Consider the following 17,926-nt stretch of genomic DNA (forward strand, 5'->3'; position numbering starts at 1 on the left):
TTTTAAATTTAATGTAATAAAAATAATTTCTTTTTTTTTTTTTTGCAATGTTCTCTATGGCTTACTTGGTCAATAAATTCTTCCCTTATCCATAAGTCTGACAAGTAAACTTTTCCATATTATACCCTTTTCTTCCACCTCTACTCAGCAAGCTATCTGTCCTCATTCTTTTCAAAAACCCTGATTTTTCAGTTTCCTCAATTCTCATGACTTCTGTCTGAAATCTCCCTTGACCTAATCCAGGCATCACCCTGCCCCCATCTACACACACCAAATTTAGCCCTAGGTAAAAGAATTCCTAGCTTTGGTTCTATTGGATCAGCTACTCAGCCACCTGGTAATTATGTAAATCCAAATTGAGTTCCTGGCCTGGGGTAGGAAAAGGAACAGACTTCAGCAAATTAAGTTTTGTTTGAGCTGATGCTTAAACCTTTTGTTGAAAGTTCCCTTCACAAATATGAATCAATTCACTTCCTGCCTAAATTGCTTTTCATGAGAGGAGAGGGGTTTGCCTATAACCAATCTGTCACTTCTTCCAATGGGAAATCAGCTGTTTGCCAATTAATACAGGCAAGAAAAAACTTGGCTGTTCTTACTGCCTGAGTTCTGGGCACAGAGGCTCCTCAAAGTAAATGACCTTATGCCTTACCCTTCAGTAAACCTGAGAATAATGGAATGTTATCCCATCTGAATTCCTTCAAAGTAGAGCAGGGCAGTTTTTCAAAAAGCTCTTTAACTACTTCCCTGACAAGGCAAATTATTGGCTCAAGGGCTACCCTGTCAACTCTGAGAACTTATTACATGGAAAAATAGTATTAAAATGTTAATATAATGGCTTTCAAAAATATAAATGCATTTAAATTTAAAGACCTTTAAAATCTTATAAATGAATGATAAAGCATTTAAGGGCTTAGTATGACCAGGCACAGAGTTAAATGGTAGGGATATAAAAGCAAAACTTATAACAGTTCTTGGTCTGAGGAAGCTTACATTCAAGTATGTAGAGGAAGGAGATTGCACACTTAGAGGAAAGGAAGAGAATTTTTGTCCAGGGAGTCATAGGGTTAATGAGTAAATCTAAGGGACAATCAATTGGCATGCCTTTTCTAAAAGCAATAATTTGATGCCTGCCCAAAGCATGAGCAGAAAAATTGGAGCTCAGAGATACATTGGTCAATGGCAGGGTAGATGGTATGATGACCTGTAGGTATGTTAAGGTGATGAAGCAAGGATTTAACATCTCTCAAGCTAGTTTGTGACTATGGATTCTGGTTTACATCAGGTGTGCTTTGACCATGTGTCACACCCACAAGTATTTATGAAGTGCCTAGTATGTCCCAGGCACTGTGCTAAACTCTGAGATAAAAGAAGGGCCAAAAAAATTTCCATCTCTATCTCTCAGGGGACTTAATCTTAATGGTGTTACCCTGTATTTATGCTTTTCACTTAAGAACTCTATGAGTGTTTATGCTACCTGTGATACTCTGCATATTTGTTATAGTATACCACACATTTAAGAGGGAAATGTCTTGTTTCTTATTGTGTGTCATTTCACTAAATATCTTTGGTTTGAACTAATTGTGACCTTTGGATCACTTCTGGAAAAGAAAACATATTGGGGTTGGCTTGTGGGCTATATATATAGTAGTGGTAGTCTCTCGGTGACCGAGAATGACTATTGTCTTTGTGCAGTTTCATCTACGGTGTACCCTCATGTGGCTTTGGAGTCCAAAGGCTGAGGCGCACAGTTTGTGGCACATGGGGCCTGGGACGCCAGTTGTTACGGGAGGTGCGGTGGTGGCCTGGTGTCGGCGTTCACGCGCAGCGACAAGATGTCGACGTCGCTCATCTTCAAAGGTGGTGGCGGCATGGTGAATGTGGGTTTGCCAGCTACTTCTGTCAGAGGCAGTGAGTTCTAGTTGCTTTGGTGTAATGCCAGCCCACTTCAAGTTGGACTTTAGCTGATCCTTGCATCTTTTATTTGGTCGGCCTTGTTTCCTGAGTCCAGCTGACAGTTCACCATAGAATACCTGTCTTGGTATTCGCTGTGGGTCCATGCGGATGACGTGTCCAGACCATCATAGCTGGGTCTTGAGGACCATGACTTCGATGCTGGTGGAGTTGGCTCTGTCGAGGACTTCCTGGTTGGTGATTCGGTCCTGCCATCGGATCCTCATGATTGACCGGAGGGAGCGTTGGTGGAATTGTTCCAGCTGTTTCATGTGCTTCCGGTACAGTGTCCATGTCTCACAACCGTACAGGAGCGAGCTGAGGACCACTGTGTTGTACACTTTGAGCTTCGTTGCAGTGCTTACACCTCTGTGTTGGAGGACTTTGCAGCGCAGCCGCCCGAGTGCCTGGCTGGCTTTTTGGATCCTGGCATTAATCTCGTAGTCTAGGGACCCGTCGTTGGCAATGGTGCTGCCCAGGTACTTGAAAGTGTTGACGTTAGAAAGCTACGTGCTGTCGATTGTAATGCACGGCTGGTTCGTTGGCCTCCCTGGTGCAGGTTGGAACAGCCCCTCTGTTTTGCTGAGGCTGATAGTCAGGCCAAACAGTTTTGTTGCTGTAGAGAACCTGTCCACAATGGTTTGGAGATGATTTTCTTGGTGGGCCATGAGAGCACAGTCATCTGCAAAGAGAGCTTCTAGGATGAGTCTCTCTGTTGTCTTTGTTTTTGCAGTCAGGCGGCGAAGGTCGAATAGTGAGCCATCCAGTCGGTATTTGATGTAGATGCCCAGGTCTAGATCCATCACAGCATGTCGTAATACTTGGGTGAAAAATAGGTTGAATAGTACCGAAGCAAGGACACAGCCTTGTTTCACACCATTGGAGATGTTGAAGCGATCAGAAGTCTCTCCACCAGATAGGACTTCCCCTGTCATGTCGACATGAAAGAGCTGGATCAGTTTGACGAATTTTGCTGGGCAGCCGAGCTTGCTGAGGATCACCCACAATGCGTCCCTGTTCACTGTGTTGAACGCCTTTGTCAGGTCTATGAAGACAATGTAGAGACTCAGGTTCTGCTCAAGGCATTTTTCCTACATTTGCCTCACCGTGAAGACCATGTCGATGGTGCTGCGATCTGGTTGGAAGCCACATTGTGATTCAGGCAGGTTCTGCTCTGAAACAGATGACAGGAGTCTGTTGAGTATAACACGGGTGAGGATCTTTCCAGCAGTGGAGAGCAGTGACATGCCTCTGTAGTTGTCACAGGCTGCTCGTGAGCCTTTGTTCTTGTATAGGGCTACGATGGAGGCATCTCTGAGTTCTGGGGGCATGTCTTCCTCTTCCCATATGCTGGTCAGCACTATGTGGAATGCCTGGAGTGCCTTTCCCTTTAAGGCCTTGTACACCTCGGTTGGGATCCCATCTTTACCGGGTGCCTTGCCTACACTCATTTGTTTAATGGCTTTTTGGACTTCTTCTAATGAAGGAGGGATGTCAAGTTGCTTGATGATGCGGTTTGGGGGGATCTGGTCAAGGGCCCTTTGGTCGACTGAGGAGGGTAGGTTGAAGAGCTGGCTGAAGTGTTCTTTCCACCTGTTGCTGATGCCTTTTTTATCTTTTATGAGAGTGTCACCGTCAGAGGATAGCAATGGGGCAGTGGTGGTGGGTTTTAATGGCCCATAGACAGTCTTGAGGGCACCGAAAGATTGTTTATAGTTTTTCGTGTCAGCAAAGTGCTGGATTTCTTCTGCCTTTTTTTCCTACCATCAGTCTTGTATCTTCCTGATCTCATGCTGCACCGTGGCTTGGAAAGACGTGAATCTGTCCTTTTTAGGAGCAGAGTTTGGGTTACTTTGCCACTCCATAAAGGCTTTGTTCTTTTTGCTCAATAGGTCTTCAATAGCAGTGTTGTTCTCCTCGAACTAGTCCTGGTGGTTGCATTGTATGGGGCCTAGGACTGCCTTTGATGTTTCCTTCACTGCATCTCTGAACTGGTTCCATTTCTCGGTTGAGCTTCCAGTGAGTGGTCCCTTGGCAGACAGCTTGTCTTCCAGGCAGGACTGGAATGTTTGCAAATAAGATGGATCTCTAAGAGGACTCATGTTGTAAAATGCGCAAACTGTCTGGGCGCGTTTTCGATGGTGAGGCGCAATGTGCATTTGAAGAGTCGCTCTAACCAATTGGTGGTCTGTCCAGCATTCAGCTCCTCTCATGGCTCTGGTGATCTTTACATCCTGGATGGCTCGCCGGTGTACAATGATGTAGTCAAAGAGATGTCACTGTTTTGATCCTGGGTGCATCCACGTTGTTTTATATGTGTTCGCCATTCTGAACACAGTGTTTGTGATGGTGAGTTCGAACTCTGAGCATTTGCTGAGTAGCAGTAGGCCGTTGTTGTTCATTTTGCCCACGCCATGTTTGCCGAGCACTCCTTTCCATCTTTCATGGTCCTGGCCAATGCGGGCGTTGAAGTCTCCCAGTAGTATCAGCTTGTCATTTGTGGGCACTGAGTGCAGGATGGCACTCAGGTCAGAGTAGAACTGCTCGATGGTCTCCTCTGTGCTAGTCAGTGTTGGGGCATATGCGCTGATGATTGTGGCATACCGGTCTTTGCTGAGAGGCAAATGGATCTTCATGAGCCTCTCACTGATGCCCACAGGCAAGTCTGGCAGCTGTTTGAGCAAACTGGTCTTGATGGCCCGGCCAACACCGTGGATTCTGTCTTCATTTGAGGCTCTACCTTTCCAGAAGAAGGTGTATCCAGTGGTGGGTTCGCTGAGTGATCCCCCTTCTGGTAAGTGTGTTTCACTTAAGGCTGCGATGTCAATGTTATATCGTGCCAGTTCTTTACCGATTAGAGCTGTTCTTCTCTCAGGTCTTGGGGCATTCTCTCTGTCAAGTAATGTCCTGATGTTCCATGCTCCTAGTAGGAGTTTCTTTGTATTTTTTCTTTGATTTCGACCGCTTAAAGGGGATGACCCGCCAGGCACGGTGTGCTGACCAGGTGTTTGTAGGGCAGGCCATGTTTGGGACACCTTTTCTAGTCCCCTCCCTTGATTAGGGTGAGCAGTGCTGTCCTAGAGGGGGCTGCTCAGTCGCCCAGGATGCTGCCAAACATCCCTGCTGCCCACAGGGCCGAGCAACCACTGGTCCGTGGGCCGCCTATGTGCAGGATCGTGACTACAACTGCCAGCGGTCACCTCCACCTGTTGTGTCGTCACTCCCCCATCGCCGTGGGTCTTGAAGAGGGTGGGCGGGGTTAGGATAGATGAATGTGCAGAAAGACACTTGTGCGTGAAGGAGATTTAAGTGGAAAAGTCATTGCACAGAGACAGTCCCACTCTCTCGGCATTGGAAGCCTGGGTCCAGTGGCACGAAAAATTGTTACACCTGGAGACTTCCTCAGCTGCATTGGATGGCCGTGTTGTCCTTTGTGTTCCAACACACCCTAAGCACTCCACAGTGCTTTGTTGTGTCGCCCTCTCAGCCGTTGAACCTTCTTATTGGTTTCTTCTTCCTGTTCCGCCGAAGCAGTCTTCACATGCTGGATGAGCAAAGCCCTGGTTCACCAGGAGTCGATGACCCAATGGCTATTCTCATAAGGTTTGGCCGGCTTGTCGAAGCTGTTGCCCGGGGTATGGCCGCTGCCGCATGCTAGCAGCTACTGGGAACCACAAGTGAGAGCTGGGTGTCAGGTGAGGGTCAGAGGCTGGAGAGCTGCCCTAAGAGGGCACAACAAGCCCTCCATACCAGAGATACTACCCCTCCCTGAACACCCCATACACCCCTATATTTATATAGGCTATAGTTATATAAATAAAGACTTACAGAGTACTTTGAACCTGGGGTGGTCAGGGTGACTCAACCTGCCAATATGAGTGGGAGTGAGGAGGGGAAAGAACCCAAAGGAATCCATACTTACTTTGTTCTCTTTGTTCTCAAATTGTCTATCAAACTGCCAGGGGAGAGGGGTAGATGAAGTTTGTGAATTGATACAATCAGCATAAGAGCAGAGAAGGAAAATTTCTGGAAGAAAACATAACATATAAATTTTTTAAAACAAGAGTTTAGCCTAAATAGGAATAAGGAGACCTGAGGTAAATGCAATAACAGAAGGAATATCCTGTATTTATTAATATATATTAATTAAACAAATACTAAGGGTCAGGTTCTATGCTAATAACTGTATATATGAAAGGGAAAAAAAATTAAAATAGCCCTTGCCTCCAAGATCCTTCTTTTATCAGGAGAAATAAGCTTATACACATAAAAAAAAAGATAAACAAAATATTTGTAAAATAAATGAATACAAGATGATTTTGTCAGGGAGATACTAGAGATGAGTAGATGAAGCTAGGCCTTGTAGGTGATGACTCTTGACCTTAACTTTAAAGGAAACTGGAGCTTCTAAGAGCTGAGCTGAGGAAAAGGTACATATTTCATACTTGATACTGTGTAAAAACTCGGATATGGGAGAGAGAATTATGGTATATTATGAAGACCAATATGGTGAAAATTTATTAGCCAAGACACAAAAAAGTGAAACAAAGTCTCCAAGCCAAAATGAGAGGGTTTTTTTAAAAATTTTATTTAATTAATTTAGAATATTTTTCCAAGGTTACAAAAATCATGTTCTTTCCCTCCCTTCTCCTCCCGTCCCCTAAAACCCATCCCATAGCCAATGCATGATTCCACTGGGTTTTACATGTGTAATAGGCCAAGACCTATTCCCATATTATTGATATTTGCCCTAGGGTGATAATTTAGGATTTAAAACCCCAATCATATCCCCATCGGCCCATGTGATTACACATTTGTTGTTTTTTTTTTTTCTGTTTCTACTCCCACAGTTCTTCCTCTGGATGTGGATAGCATTCTTTCTCACAAGTCCCTCAGAATTGTCCTGGATCATTGCATTGCTACTAGTAGAGAAGTCCATTATGTTCGATTGTACCACAATGTATCCATCTCTGTTTATATTGTTCTCCTGGTTCTGCTCCTTTCACTCTGCATCACTTCCTTGAGGTCATTCCAGTTCACATGGAATGCCTCCAGTTCATTGTTTCTTTGAGCACAATAGTATTCCATCACCAACATACACCACAACTTGTTCAGCCATTCCCCAATTGAAGGGCATCCCCTCATTTTCCAATTTTTTGCCACCACAAAGAGCACAGCTATGAATATTGTTATACAAGTGAAAGAGTTTATTGAGAGAGGGCTGGTCTCACAATAAAGCCAGACTCCAGTTGGCAACCAAAGACTGCAAGCCTTTTGAGAAGTCTCTTTATATAGATCAAGAACTTGTTGCTAAAATAAACTTTTTTAGGTTGTTCCCAAGCATCATATTATTCCTAAACATCAAATACAGCCAGCAACAATCAACCAAAAAGGAGAAGTACAAATCAGATATCCCAAGGGTGTGTTTGAACAATAATTTCACATAATAGAGCATAGAGTGGGGCAGTCAGAAAACTTCACACCAGCTGTGTGATTTACTTTAAAAATGATTATTTTTAGAAAAGTTTAAGATCTATGCTATCAAGGATTAAATCATAAAAGGGGGGTAGTGGATTTCACATTCACACCAACAAGTAGTCAGTACAGTTGGAAGGTAAAATACATGAAGGAATATGATGTGTTACATATCTAAAAAGATTCATAAATGTGGAAATAACTGAAAGGCAATCTAGTTCAATTTCCTCTCCTTTTATTTTACAGAGGATGATACTGAGACTACAGGAGGTCAAATAGCTTGTCCACGCAAGTAATGTCAGAGGTAGGATTTGAACTAAGTGCTTTGATTCCAGCATATTGTCTCTTTTTCTATTATCACACTTATTCTAAGTGGTTACCTCTAAGTTGTTTGGAGCCAGAGTTGGAAGGGTTTCAAACATTGGAGGAGTTTTTATTTTATTTTAGAGGCAAAAGGGAGCCATTGAAGCTTATTGAGCACAGGCATTACAAAGTTATACCTGTATTTAAGGGATATCAACCTAGCTATTGTGTGGAGGTTGGATTAAAGAAAGGAAAGATTAGGTATTGGGTTTTCATTGTTTTGTGTCCACTGTTTTGGAGTCTCTGGGCCCAATATGTTAATTTTTAAATAAGTTTTTTTGTTGTTTTAATTTCCCAGTTTACATGTCTAAACTATTTTCAATAGTTTTTTCTGACATTTTCTGACCCATGTCTTCTCTCACCCTTCCCAAAATGGCAGGTAATATGATATGACAATATGATATAGGTGTGAAAGAAGACATATCACTTACACTAGAGAAAAATTCTTGAGGAAATAAAATGAAGAATGGCATGCTTCAATCTGCATTCAGTCTTTGTCAGTTCCTTCTCTGGTAGTGGATAGCCTTTTCCCTCACGAATCCCTTGAAGTTGTCCTGGATTCGTGCATTGCTGATAATAGTTGTCATTTCAATTGATCATTGTATTTTATTGCTGTTACTATGTACAGCATTCTCCTGGTTCTGCTCACTTCATTTTGTATCACTTCATATGTCTTTTCAGGTTTTTTATGTTGAATTTCAATTTTACTTTTCATGTGAAAATTGTGTTTATTACTAGAGCTATAACTAGAAATTCTAGAGCATAGGGCATGTACCATAAAACATACTGTGGGGAAGCAGTATATATGGCACCCTCATTTCAGTTTGTGGTTGAAGGACTTGGAACTGGAGAACACAAAACCTAAACAAAGAGAAACTCTTGAACATTGTCCGCGGCAGATACTCTGAGATATTAGTATCAGAGCCTTTTGGGAGAAGAAGCAAGATTGCACCTGGTAGACAAAGAGCTTACCTAGGATACAGTTGCTAGAGGAAGCTATCATATGGTAGCTTCCATTTTAACTAAATATTCTTGCTAATTGGATGCTAGGTTTAAGCACAGTGCTGTAAATCCCTCTAAATTTCAGTATATCACTCCTAATAGCTCTAATCTCTAGCTTGAGAAACTAAACTCTATATCGGCAGGAGCCAAGTCTTAAGCAGATTCACAGGAAACTTTAGGGTCCACAGGATCTAGCAAAATGAACACAGAGGAGAGAGACAGACAGACAGATAGACAGACAAAAGAGACAGAGACAGACAGAGAGAATAGATTAACTAGTCCACCTTGCGCTGTGTAAACAGATTAGCTAGTCCATCTTGTTCTAATGTTTCCTCTCCTAGTGTAGTTGAAGCTACAGTGTGAGGTGAAAAAGCTTAATTGAAGAAGTGGTCATTCCAATGCCTGGAACCACGTGGAATAGAGAGTACTCTGCATCCTCAGTGTTTTACAAGCTGGCACACAGGGACAGCGTGGGTGAGAACTGTGGAGACGTGATCATACTCCCCACCCCTAGTCCCTATCATCTCCACCACGCACACAGACTTCACAGCCCAGGAGTCCCTCCGTTCTGGCTAGAGCCACGACCTGGAGAGTTAGTTACGCAACTATGGATTTCAAACTCTGAACAACCTGAAGAGGAAAACTGAGAACACAGAGAAACCCAGGGTGTCTCCCCAGCCCCGCATCCCCACTCCTCCTTCTTGGCTTCCACACTGCCCAATCAGATCGCTTTTCCAGCTTCTTCTCTGACCAATCAGGGGTGGCGGGAGCGGAGCTGGGGTTGGGAGCAGGGAGCTCCTAGCCGTGGGCTCTGAGCGCAGTCCAAGCACTCACTCTCCAGGATTCTTCCACCCGGCGCCTGTCGCCTACATCACCACCGCCACCGCTACTGCTGTTGTGTTAATTCCCTGCCCGTGTCTGTGAACCCTGCTGGCTGTTCTCGAGGTAACCCCAGCCCTGCCTTCCCAGATGCCGCCACCCCTTCTCTTGCTCCTTGGCAAATCCTAAGAAGTGTCTCTAGAGCCAGGAGGAAGGCAGGTGGAGCTAGGGGAGAAAGAAGGGACTTCTGCTAGGTCCTAGTGCCATTGAGGTTCCCTTACCTCTGGCTCTTCCTTCCACCGACCCGAGAAAGCGAGCGTTGCTTCTCTCTCCTCTGCCCACAATCCTAGCGTAAGCTCCTCTACAACCAGACTGGGTACTTCTATTTCGGGTAAAGCTTCTTTGGAATCTGCTTCATCTGAGTGTGTAACTACTAAGAAGGAGCGGTGGGACAGTGGGAAAGGGGGGGGGGGGAACGTGTTAAAAATTGGAGTCAGGAAACATGGTACTCCCAAAGACTCTTTCCAACCTCTCTATACGCCTGCCCAGCGAACTGCTCAGCTAGCTTAGAGATGGTAGAACTGTGCTGGGGTGAATAATTCAAGCGGGGGTAGATTGAAAGGAAAACTGGGAGGCTCGTTTGATAGTGTGATCTACCCTAAGGGAGATTTGGAAGTGGTGAAATTTCCTTTCTTGGGTGGATTGACTTAGAACGCATTGGACTTCCATCTAAGATGATAGTAGTATAGAATATATTCAAAGATTGCTGTGCTAAGCAGGTGACCATCTAAACAGATTTCCCTCTCCTTGTCTCCCTCTGTTTATTATTCTCTGGTGCATTGTCCTGGAGCACCTTGCATCTGTCTCTCTCTTTAGTGATGCAAACTCCAGCAGCTGCTCTCAGTCCCACTGACTACTTGTCACCTTAAAGAGATTGACTGTGGAAATGCGGATTCAAACCTTCCTCTTGCTGAAACTTCATAGTCTTGTTTCTGGCAGTTTTCTCTTCAATATCTCCTCTCTATCCACAGTGCTCACACTTTTTGCTTGCAAAAAATAAGGAGAGGGAAAAGTATATTTATTTGTCATGTCCAAGAGATAGCTTTCTTCCAATTAGTCTGATTGTTCTTTAGGTCTAGTTACCTGTGGATCTGCTTATCTGAGTGTTTAACTCCTGGAAGAGGCTAATGGAATGGTAGGGCAGAGAAAAGTGTCTGTGTTTGCATGTCTTCTACTACCCCACAGAAAGGAAGTGCTGAAAACCAGCTTCCCATCAAAAATATTCTATGGATGGCCCTACAGAAGGGAGCTGATTGTGTGGTATGGATCTTTGAGTGAATCATTAAGAATGGTATTTGGAAACTGCTGGCTCCTCTACCTCCCTGAGCAAATGCTCTCTACCATTTGTAATACTGGGTATCACTGTTTTTCCTGGCTTGAATAAATATATGGGAACCGCACCTTTTAGCTTAATGTATTGCAAATGTATTTTTAGCTGTTAAGGGGGAGGAAGATAAAACAATCTTTATTTATGATCACACGTTTTACATCTGTTAGAGAGATCCTACAGGTCAATTAGTCTAATCCCTTCATTCTACAGATAAGGAAACTGAGGTCTAGAAAGTGAAATGATTTGACTTGGATTATATAGATAGTTAATGGCAAAGCTAGAATTCAAAGCCACACCCCCTTATTCAAAATATAGTGACAATGTTGTTATTTCATAGTTTTATTTCAAAATCCATACATCAAATTTTAAGAAAAACCCAAGAGAATTTGAGTATCTTTTTGGTCTTAGCTCTTAACTGTCCTGTTTGAGACTACATAGAATTAGATAATTCTCTTGATTTTATTCTTTCTCCACAATGTGTGTTTTTCTGTTGAAGTTATTCTTTCCTTCTTCAAAACTTGTCATGCACAGCCTTCTTTTTAGAAGATGTATCTAAAGAGTAAGACAAAATTGTTCAAACTGTGGCCCTGGGCCTTTGTAGACACTTCAAGTATATGTGACCAAGAAGAAAGGAGAGGGGCAATGCCATTTGTAGTCATGTTGTAATTAAAAGTAATATTATATTCTTTGAAAATGCTAAAATAGAATATAAAGATATACGAAGGGGTTAGGCAACTAACAATAGAAAAAATGCTTTTTGATACCTCAGTGAATTGTAATTAGAAATTTGGGGTGGAGTAAGGGAAAAGGTAGTTACTGAGGAATTTTGTTGTTAATAGGAATGAATTCTGGTTCCTATCCTTGAAGCTAATATTTGAAGCTACACCACTCCTTTCATTTGTAATTTCAAATATTCTGGCCAGTCACTCAAATGTTCTGATTATTTGGTTCATTTATACATCATTGTTTTCTGTTTCTTTTTTGCTTAATACTACAGATTGTTGAAACAAGCATCCCTGCCCTGTTTATTTTCTTTAAAGGCCAAGGTATCAACATGTAGAAGCTTCAGTTAGTGTTCTGAATTCTACCACTTTCTCTCTCTCTCTCTCTCTCTCTCTCTCTCTCTCTCTCTCTCTCTCTCTCTCTCTCTCTCTCTCTCTCTCTTTCTCTCTTTGTCTGTCTGTCTCTTTCTCTCTCTCTCACACACACACACATACACACACAGTAGCAAAAATGTATATATTTAAACATGCTTTCCCCATGCTAGAAAAGGGATGTGTAAAAGGGATTGGTAAAATATTGCATTTCAATGAGGGAATTAGGTTGCTGCTTGAGTAATTAGTAGAATATGTGTACTGTTCAGCATTTTGTTATGCTTTAGTTGTAGTCATAGGTTTCTTAATACTGTGAGGCATGAAGCTCTAACTCAGTCCTTCCTGGTGATGATGGTTATTAAATCTGTCCATCAAAGTAGAACAAAGGTACCCAGTGAATGATAGCAGCAAGAACGAACATGATATAGAAAGAATGAGACAGAATTCAGTAATTCAACAAATATTTGTTAATTACTTATTATGTGTCAGGTAGTATACTGAGCACTGGGGATAAAATTAAGCAAAAGACAGTCCCTGTCTTCAAGAAGCTTACAATCTAATAGACTAATACACTAAAAGAGGTTAGGAAAGGGGGGGATTCCATGGAGTTGAAACCAGGTAGAGCTGCAGATGCAAAGTAGTGTAAACTGAAAGTCCAATTTCTGCCCTTTTATAAAGGAAGGTTTGGAGAGGAGTTTGGTACTCTAGCTTTCTAGTATAGTACTACAATAAAAAGGAGGAGAAGGCTGAAGGAGGTGATGTCTAGTTTTGAATTAGCTGCTTCGTGATGAGATTAGAGATGATGAGTTTATCCTGAGAGGGGCATCTTGTTCTATGGAGTTAAAATTAAGACCAAGCTTCAGATGCAAAGTGGGATGTTTGAATTACAGCTTAATCCTATAAGAGGGAAAATTATTAGACTAGCCATAAATTAATAATTTTATTAAATCAAAAGTAGTAGGGTGGAAAAGACAGAAAAATAGGAGAGACATATATAGGTACTTTCCTTTCTGTTCCATTTAGCTTGCTATTCTATGGCCGCCATTAGGGCCTCCTAGTCACACTTACAGGGAAGCCCAGCCAACAACAAACAGAAGAGAAGTGAACAAAATCCAAAGTCCAGGGGGCAGTGCAGAAGATATTACCCTGCCCCCATCTGATGATCTCCTGACTCTATTGCTGCATTTTTTCAACTGCCATTCTATCTTTGTGATCCAATTCACTTAATGATTTCCTTCACACAATCTTTGCCTCAAGGGCAAGTTCAGGCTCATGCCAGGTAGTCAACAAGAGATATGTCATCTTTGGGCTGCCAGAAAGGAGGAAGGGTAAATCTCCTTTGCACAATCCCTTATTAGTTGTGTCTCCCTAGGAATATTATTTAAACTCTATGAGATCTATGAGTCTCTAATTCTCCTCATCCAGAAAATGGAAACCATAGCCATCATAGGGTCATGATGAAGAAAACATTCTTATGAATTATAAAATGCTACATAAATGTCACATTATTATTACATATAGTGATTTGACATATAAGCTTGTATTCTTTACATGGTATTTCTACTATCACCTTTCAACAGTGTCAGAAACTAGACTATTAGAAATCCATTCCAGGTAGCTAAGTAGAATCTACCTAGTTGTGTGACCCTGGACAAGTCATTTAACCCCAATTGCCTAGCTCTTACTACTCTTCTGCCTTGGAATCAATACTCAGTATCAATAGGTGAGTAGTAAAAAAAAAAAAACCCAAACTATTCCTTTGGCTATTCAGTGCTTTTTGGTTTTCAAGAGCCATCTCTAAAAATAGAAACACTCTTGGAGGGGTGATACCTAATGCTATTATGTTAGCTAATATTTTAAAAATAAATTACCTTTTCAGTTGTCAAACATTTATTTTTCTTTCCATCTCCCCTTCCCTGAAAAAAAAAGAAAAAGAAAACCTTTAAAAAATAAATTAGCAAAATCAAATTGAAGAAATTCCCATATTTTACCAATATCCAAAATATATATATCTCATTCTGCATATTCATTGATCTCTCTGTTATGAGGTAGGTAGCATTCTTCATCACTACACTTCTGGAATCTTTATTGATCATTGTGTTCTTAAGTCTTTCAGAATTGTTTGTTTTTACATGGCATTAGTTAATAAAAATAATTTTCTGTAGGAAGTGGATGATGGTATAGGAGTATTAGCAAAACAGATCTCAAGAAATCAGAAAGTGGAAGGATACCAAAGATAGACTTTTTCCTACTTCACATTTTTGCTCATGGATCTTCTCTGAGTATAAGCACTGGAGTCTATACATATGATTGGATTTCCTTGTGTTAAATAGAGTTACTTTTCATTAGTGAGTTCTTGTAAGAAACCAGAAGGGAAAACAGGAAATATACAAGTCTTGCCTTGTCCTGCCCCTTTGAAATTCTGCCCAGACTCCCATAATCCTGGCTTAGAGCATCCTATCATTTGGGTCAAAGCTCCTCACCAACATCTGTCAACATATCCCAGCCCTAAACCAAAACACCTCTCAGTATTCCCCATTTAGAACTGACTGTACTTGCTTGGTGGTAATTTTGGGTAGTTTGTATAGGAATCAACAAAGCTCTGATTTCATTTGAGAGCACTAATAGGTTAGTGTTGGTGCTTCTTGGTCATCCTAATTATAACTACCTCCTCCATTCACTGTGAATGACCCAGAAGAACCCAAGTTAATAAGAACAGTGTTCTTGGATTGGCTTAAGATTGTTGATGAGTAACAACAGTCCCCTTACCCGTGACTCACTATATCTATAATGACAATGCATTCCTAAAATTGCCTTTGAGGAGAAAAGGCTAACTTTCCAGCACTGTATTCAACATGATAAGTATGACATAAAATTTGAGGTTCATCTTTATTTTAACTAAGTCTTTGCTTATGCTGAAACCTTGAACTCTACTGAGGTTCAGTTTTGTTTGCTTGATCTTTTTTTTAAACACTTACTTTCTATCTTAGTAACAACTCCATAACAGAAGATCAAGAGCTTAATAAACAGGGTTAAGTGACTTGCCCAAGGTCACAAAGCTAGGAAGTGTCTGAGTCCAGATTTGAATCCATGTCTTCCCAACTCTAGGCCTGCTATTCTATTCATAGTGCTACCTACCCAGCTGCCTTTTGCTCAGTTTTTGACAAGATTTTTAAAAAATAATCCTCTAAACTCCTAACCAGTATTCTAAATATGTTGTTACCACTGGTAACTGAAGTGAAAGCCAGATATATGGTCAGTGTCAGACTGACCCTTCACAAACTTTCTACTTCCTCCCCTTCTTCCCCACATCCTGCCTACTCCACACTATCTTTAAGTAAAGATATTTCATAGATGAGATGCCATCTAACAATTTTTGGGGGAGTCTTAATGACTTAGCACACTCAGTTCAGACTTTTCCATTATAACTTAGAAAAATCACAATTATTAAGTATTTATGACCTTCCCAGAACTTCTCTGTGCTTTGCAGAAATTTCTGAGCTTTTTGGTATACCAAAGGAGTGATAAGTGAAAAACAGACTATTGAGATGGCAATTAACAAATAACCCCAATGAAATTTGATTTAGAAAAATCACTAGAGGCAACAGAACACTGGTCAGAGACTCAGAAGTCCTGGGTTTAATCTCAGCCCTGGTATCAATTAACTGGAACTTTTGGCCAGTCATTTCACTTCTCCTTTCAAGTCCTGGTTTTCTTCTCTGTAGAATGAAAATAACATTTGCCCGACCTCCATCATCAGGTTGTTGTAAAGGAAGTGCTTTACAAGTGGGAACTATAGATGTAATATATTTGGGTTCTGTAAGCTTCCCCAATGCATTGAGTTCCTTTCTTGGTTTTGTGACACCAAAGTCCCTAGTTGTCTCTAGGTTTGTTGCAAAAATTCTTAAAAGGAAACTAATTTTATTTCATTCACTTGGATTTCTTATTCCTCACACTGATTGCATTTATTAAGTGCTTATGCTTAGTAGTAGGGTTAGATAAAATCAAACATGAGTGTCCCTGCCCTTAAGGAGCTTACTTTTAAATGGTAAAAGACTAGCCTTTTAAAAAAGATTTAGAAAGAGGAAAGATGTCCAGGAAGTGTTTCAGAGACCTGGAACTAAGCTAGATGACACCAAAGATAGCCTATGTAAGTAAGCCCTGGGAGGCTTTGGGACAGAGCCAATTCTCTGGTGGGGGAGGGTTAGTGGAAATTTTTGGTGAGTGGAGTGGAGGTGACATAGCTTCTAAGAAAGTTAGTTAGCATATGTTAACCTGAACATAATCAATGCATTTTTATGCTAAAATAAATGTAAGAAGGTGTTATTACTACCCCCAAAATGGAGAAATCATTTCCCTCTTGCCATCCAGTGGTTACCATGTGCCTACTACTTCCCTACAGTATGGAGCATACAAAGAAAATAAAATTCTTGCTTTCAAAAAGTCTTCTATAATTTATAAACATGTAAACTGAAGCCCAGAAAAAATAATAATGGCTTATCTTTACCTCATATTTTAAGGTTACAAAGTTCTTTCACATAGATATCTCAGAGTTACCCCATTCAGTGAAGTCATATGTCTTGTTATCCTCTCATCATGCCATTTTCTACATAAGTACCCATAATTTCCTTCTAATTCCAGGGATCTTGTTGACTCTTAGTTAAAAATCTGAAAGAAACCTGGAGGGTGGAAAAAGCTTTCAATCTCATTAATCCAAACAAAATTGCCCAGCTAGAAGACATATTTTTGAGCCAGAACCATTCTGACAAATTCAGGAAGGTTATACATATACTTCTCATTTAGTGTAATCTATTGAATGTGGGTGAGAAAGCTTTGGGATGGAACATCATCACCAGGAGGGTTTTAGGCTATACCAGGCTTTGGTCAGAACCATCTGTTTCCCTCAGTAGTTAACTTCAGAAAGCCCATCTTCTTCCTCAACCACCACCTCCCCTACCCACTGTGTGCTTTGCCGCAGTAACGCCTTCCCTTTGTCGACTCAGTAATAAACTCCTGCAGTTCCCTCCTTAGGTTTCCCTGGAAACTCAGCCTGAAGTTTCAAAAGCAGTAAGCAACACCCTACCAGAGTGAGAGCCAGTGGGGAAGGGGGTGAGGAAACCATTCAGAAGGTATTTAAAACCCTTAACACATTCATTGGAAGGTGTTACTAAACATCATTTATCTAGCAATTGGATATTTACAAAATGCCTTCTGTTGCTATCAGATTGGGTCCTCCTTATCCCCCCCCTCCTGCCCACTTTCCCCCATCTTCCATAAATTCCAGAAGGCAGGTTTCTAGTATTATCACCATATCTCTTAGATGAGGTAACCAAGATACCGAGAGTTTGCCAAGATCATACAGGGGAGAAGCATACAGGGAGATGTATGGCTCCTCCAATGCCTCGCTCTCTACGGAGTATCCTGGGCCAAGACTCCATTCTGTAAGGGTGAGAAATGACCAGTGAGAAATGACAACTTGTCTTTCCTTTTTGTGAAGGCTAGTAAAAAAGAGGGGTTGGAAACCACTCTGAAGAACTAATCAATAAATATTTGCTAAAGACCTACTATGTGCCAGGCAGGGCAGCTGGGTGGCACAGTAGAGAGAGTGACTGGCCTCAAGTTAGGAAAACTCATCGTCTTGAGTTAAAATCTGGCTTCCAACACTTACTAGCTGGGTAACCCATGGCAAGTCGTTTAACTGTTAGTCTCAGTCTTTCATCTGTAAAATGAGTTGGAAAAGGAAATGGCAAACCACTCTGGTATTTTTGCCAAGAAAACCTCAAATGGGAGGAAAGGGGGCAGCTAGATGGCTCAGTGATTAAGAAGTCAAGCC

General features: G+C 41.5%; 1 protein-coding gene across 10 annotated transcripts in view; it reads left to right on the top strand.

Annotated features, from left to right (window-relative positions):
- STON2 (stonin 2) overlaps nucleotides 1–17,926 on the top strand; it is a 206,474-nt gene that overhangs the window by 18,555 nt on the left and 169,993 nt on the right. For 4 of the 10 annotated variants that reach the window (XM_016433728.2, XM_007472697.3, XM_056810603.1 and 1 more), the window contains one exon: nucleotides 7,672–7,729. The exons of 1 other annotated variant lie outside the window; for it this stretch is intronic. The gene's annotated coding sequence lies outside the window, so the exon portion shown is untranslated. Of the gene's footprint in view, nucleotides 1–7,671; nucleotides 7,730–9,519; nucleotides 9,736–9,820; nucleotides 10,001–17,926 lie in introns of those variants that run through there. 5 more of the 10 variants (XM_056810604.1, XM_056810606.1, XM_007472695.3 and 2 more) reach the window with 4 other exon arrangements.

Source organism: Monodelphis domestica, chromosome 1 (assembly GCF_027887165.1).
Source record: "Monodelphis domestica isolate mMonDom1 chromosome 1, mMonDom1.pri, whole genome shotgun sequence".
NCBI classification, from domain to species: Eukaryota; Metazoa; Chordata; class Mammalia; order Didelphimorphia; family Didelphidae; genus Monodelphis; species Monodelphis domestica.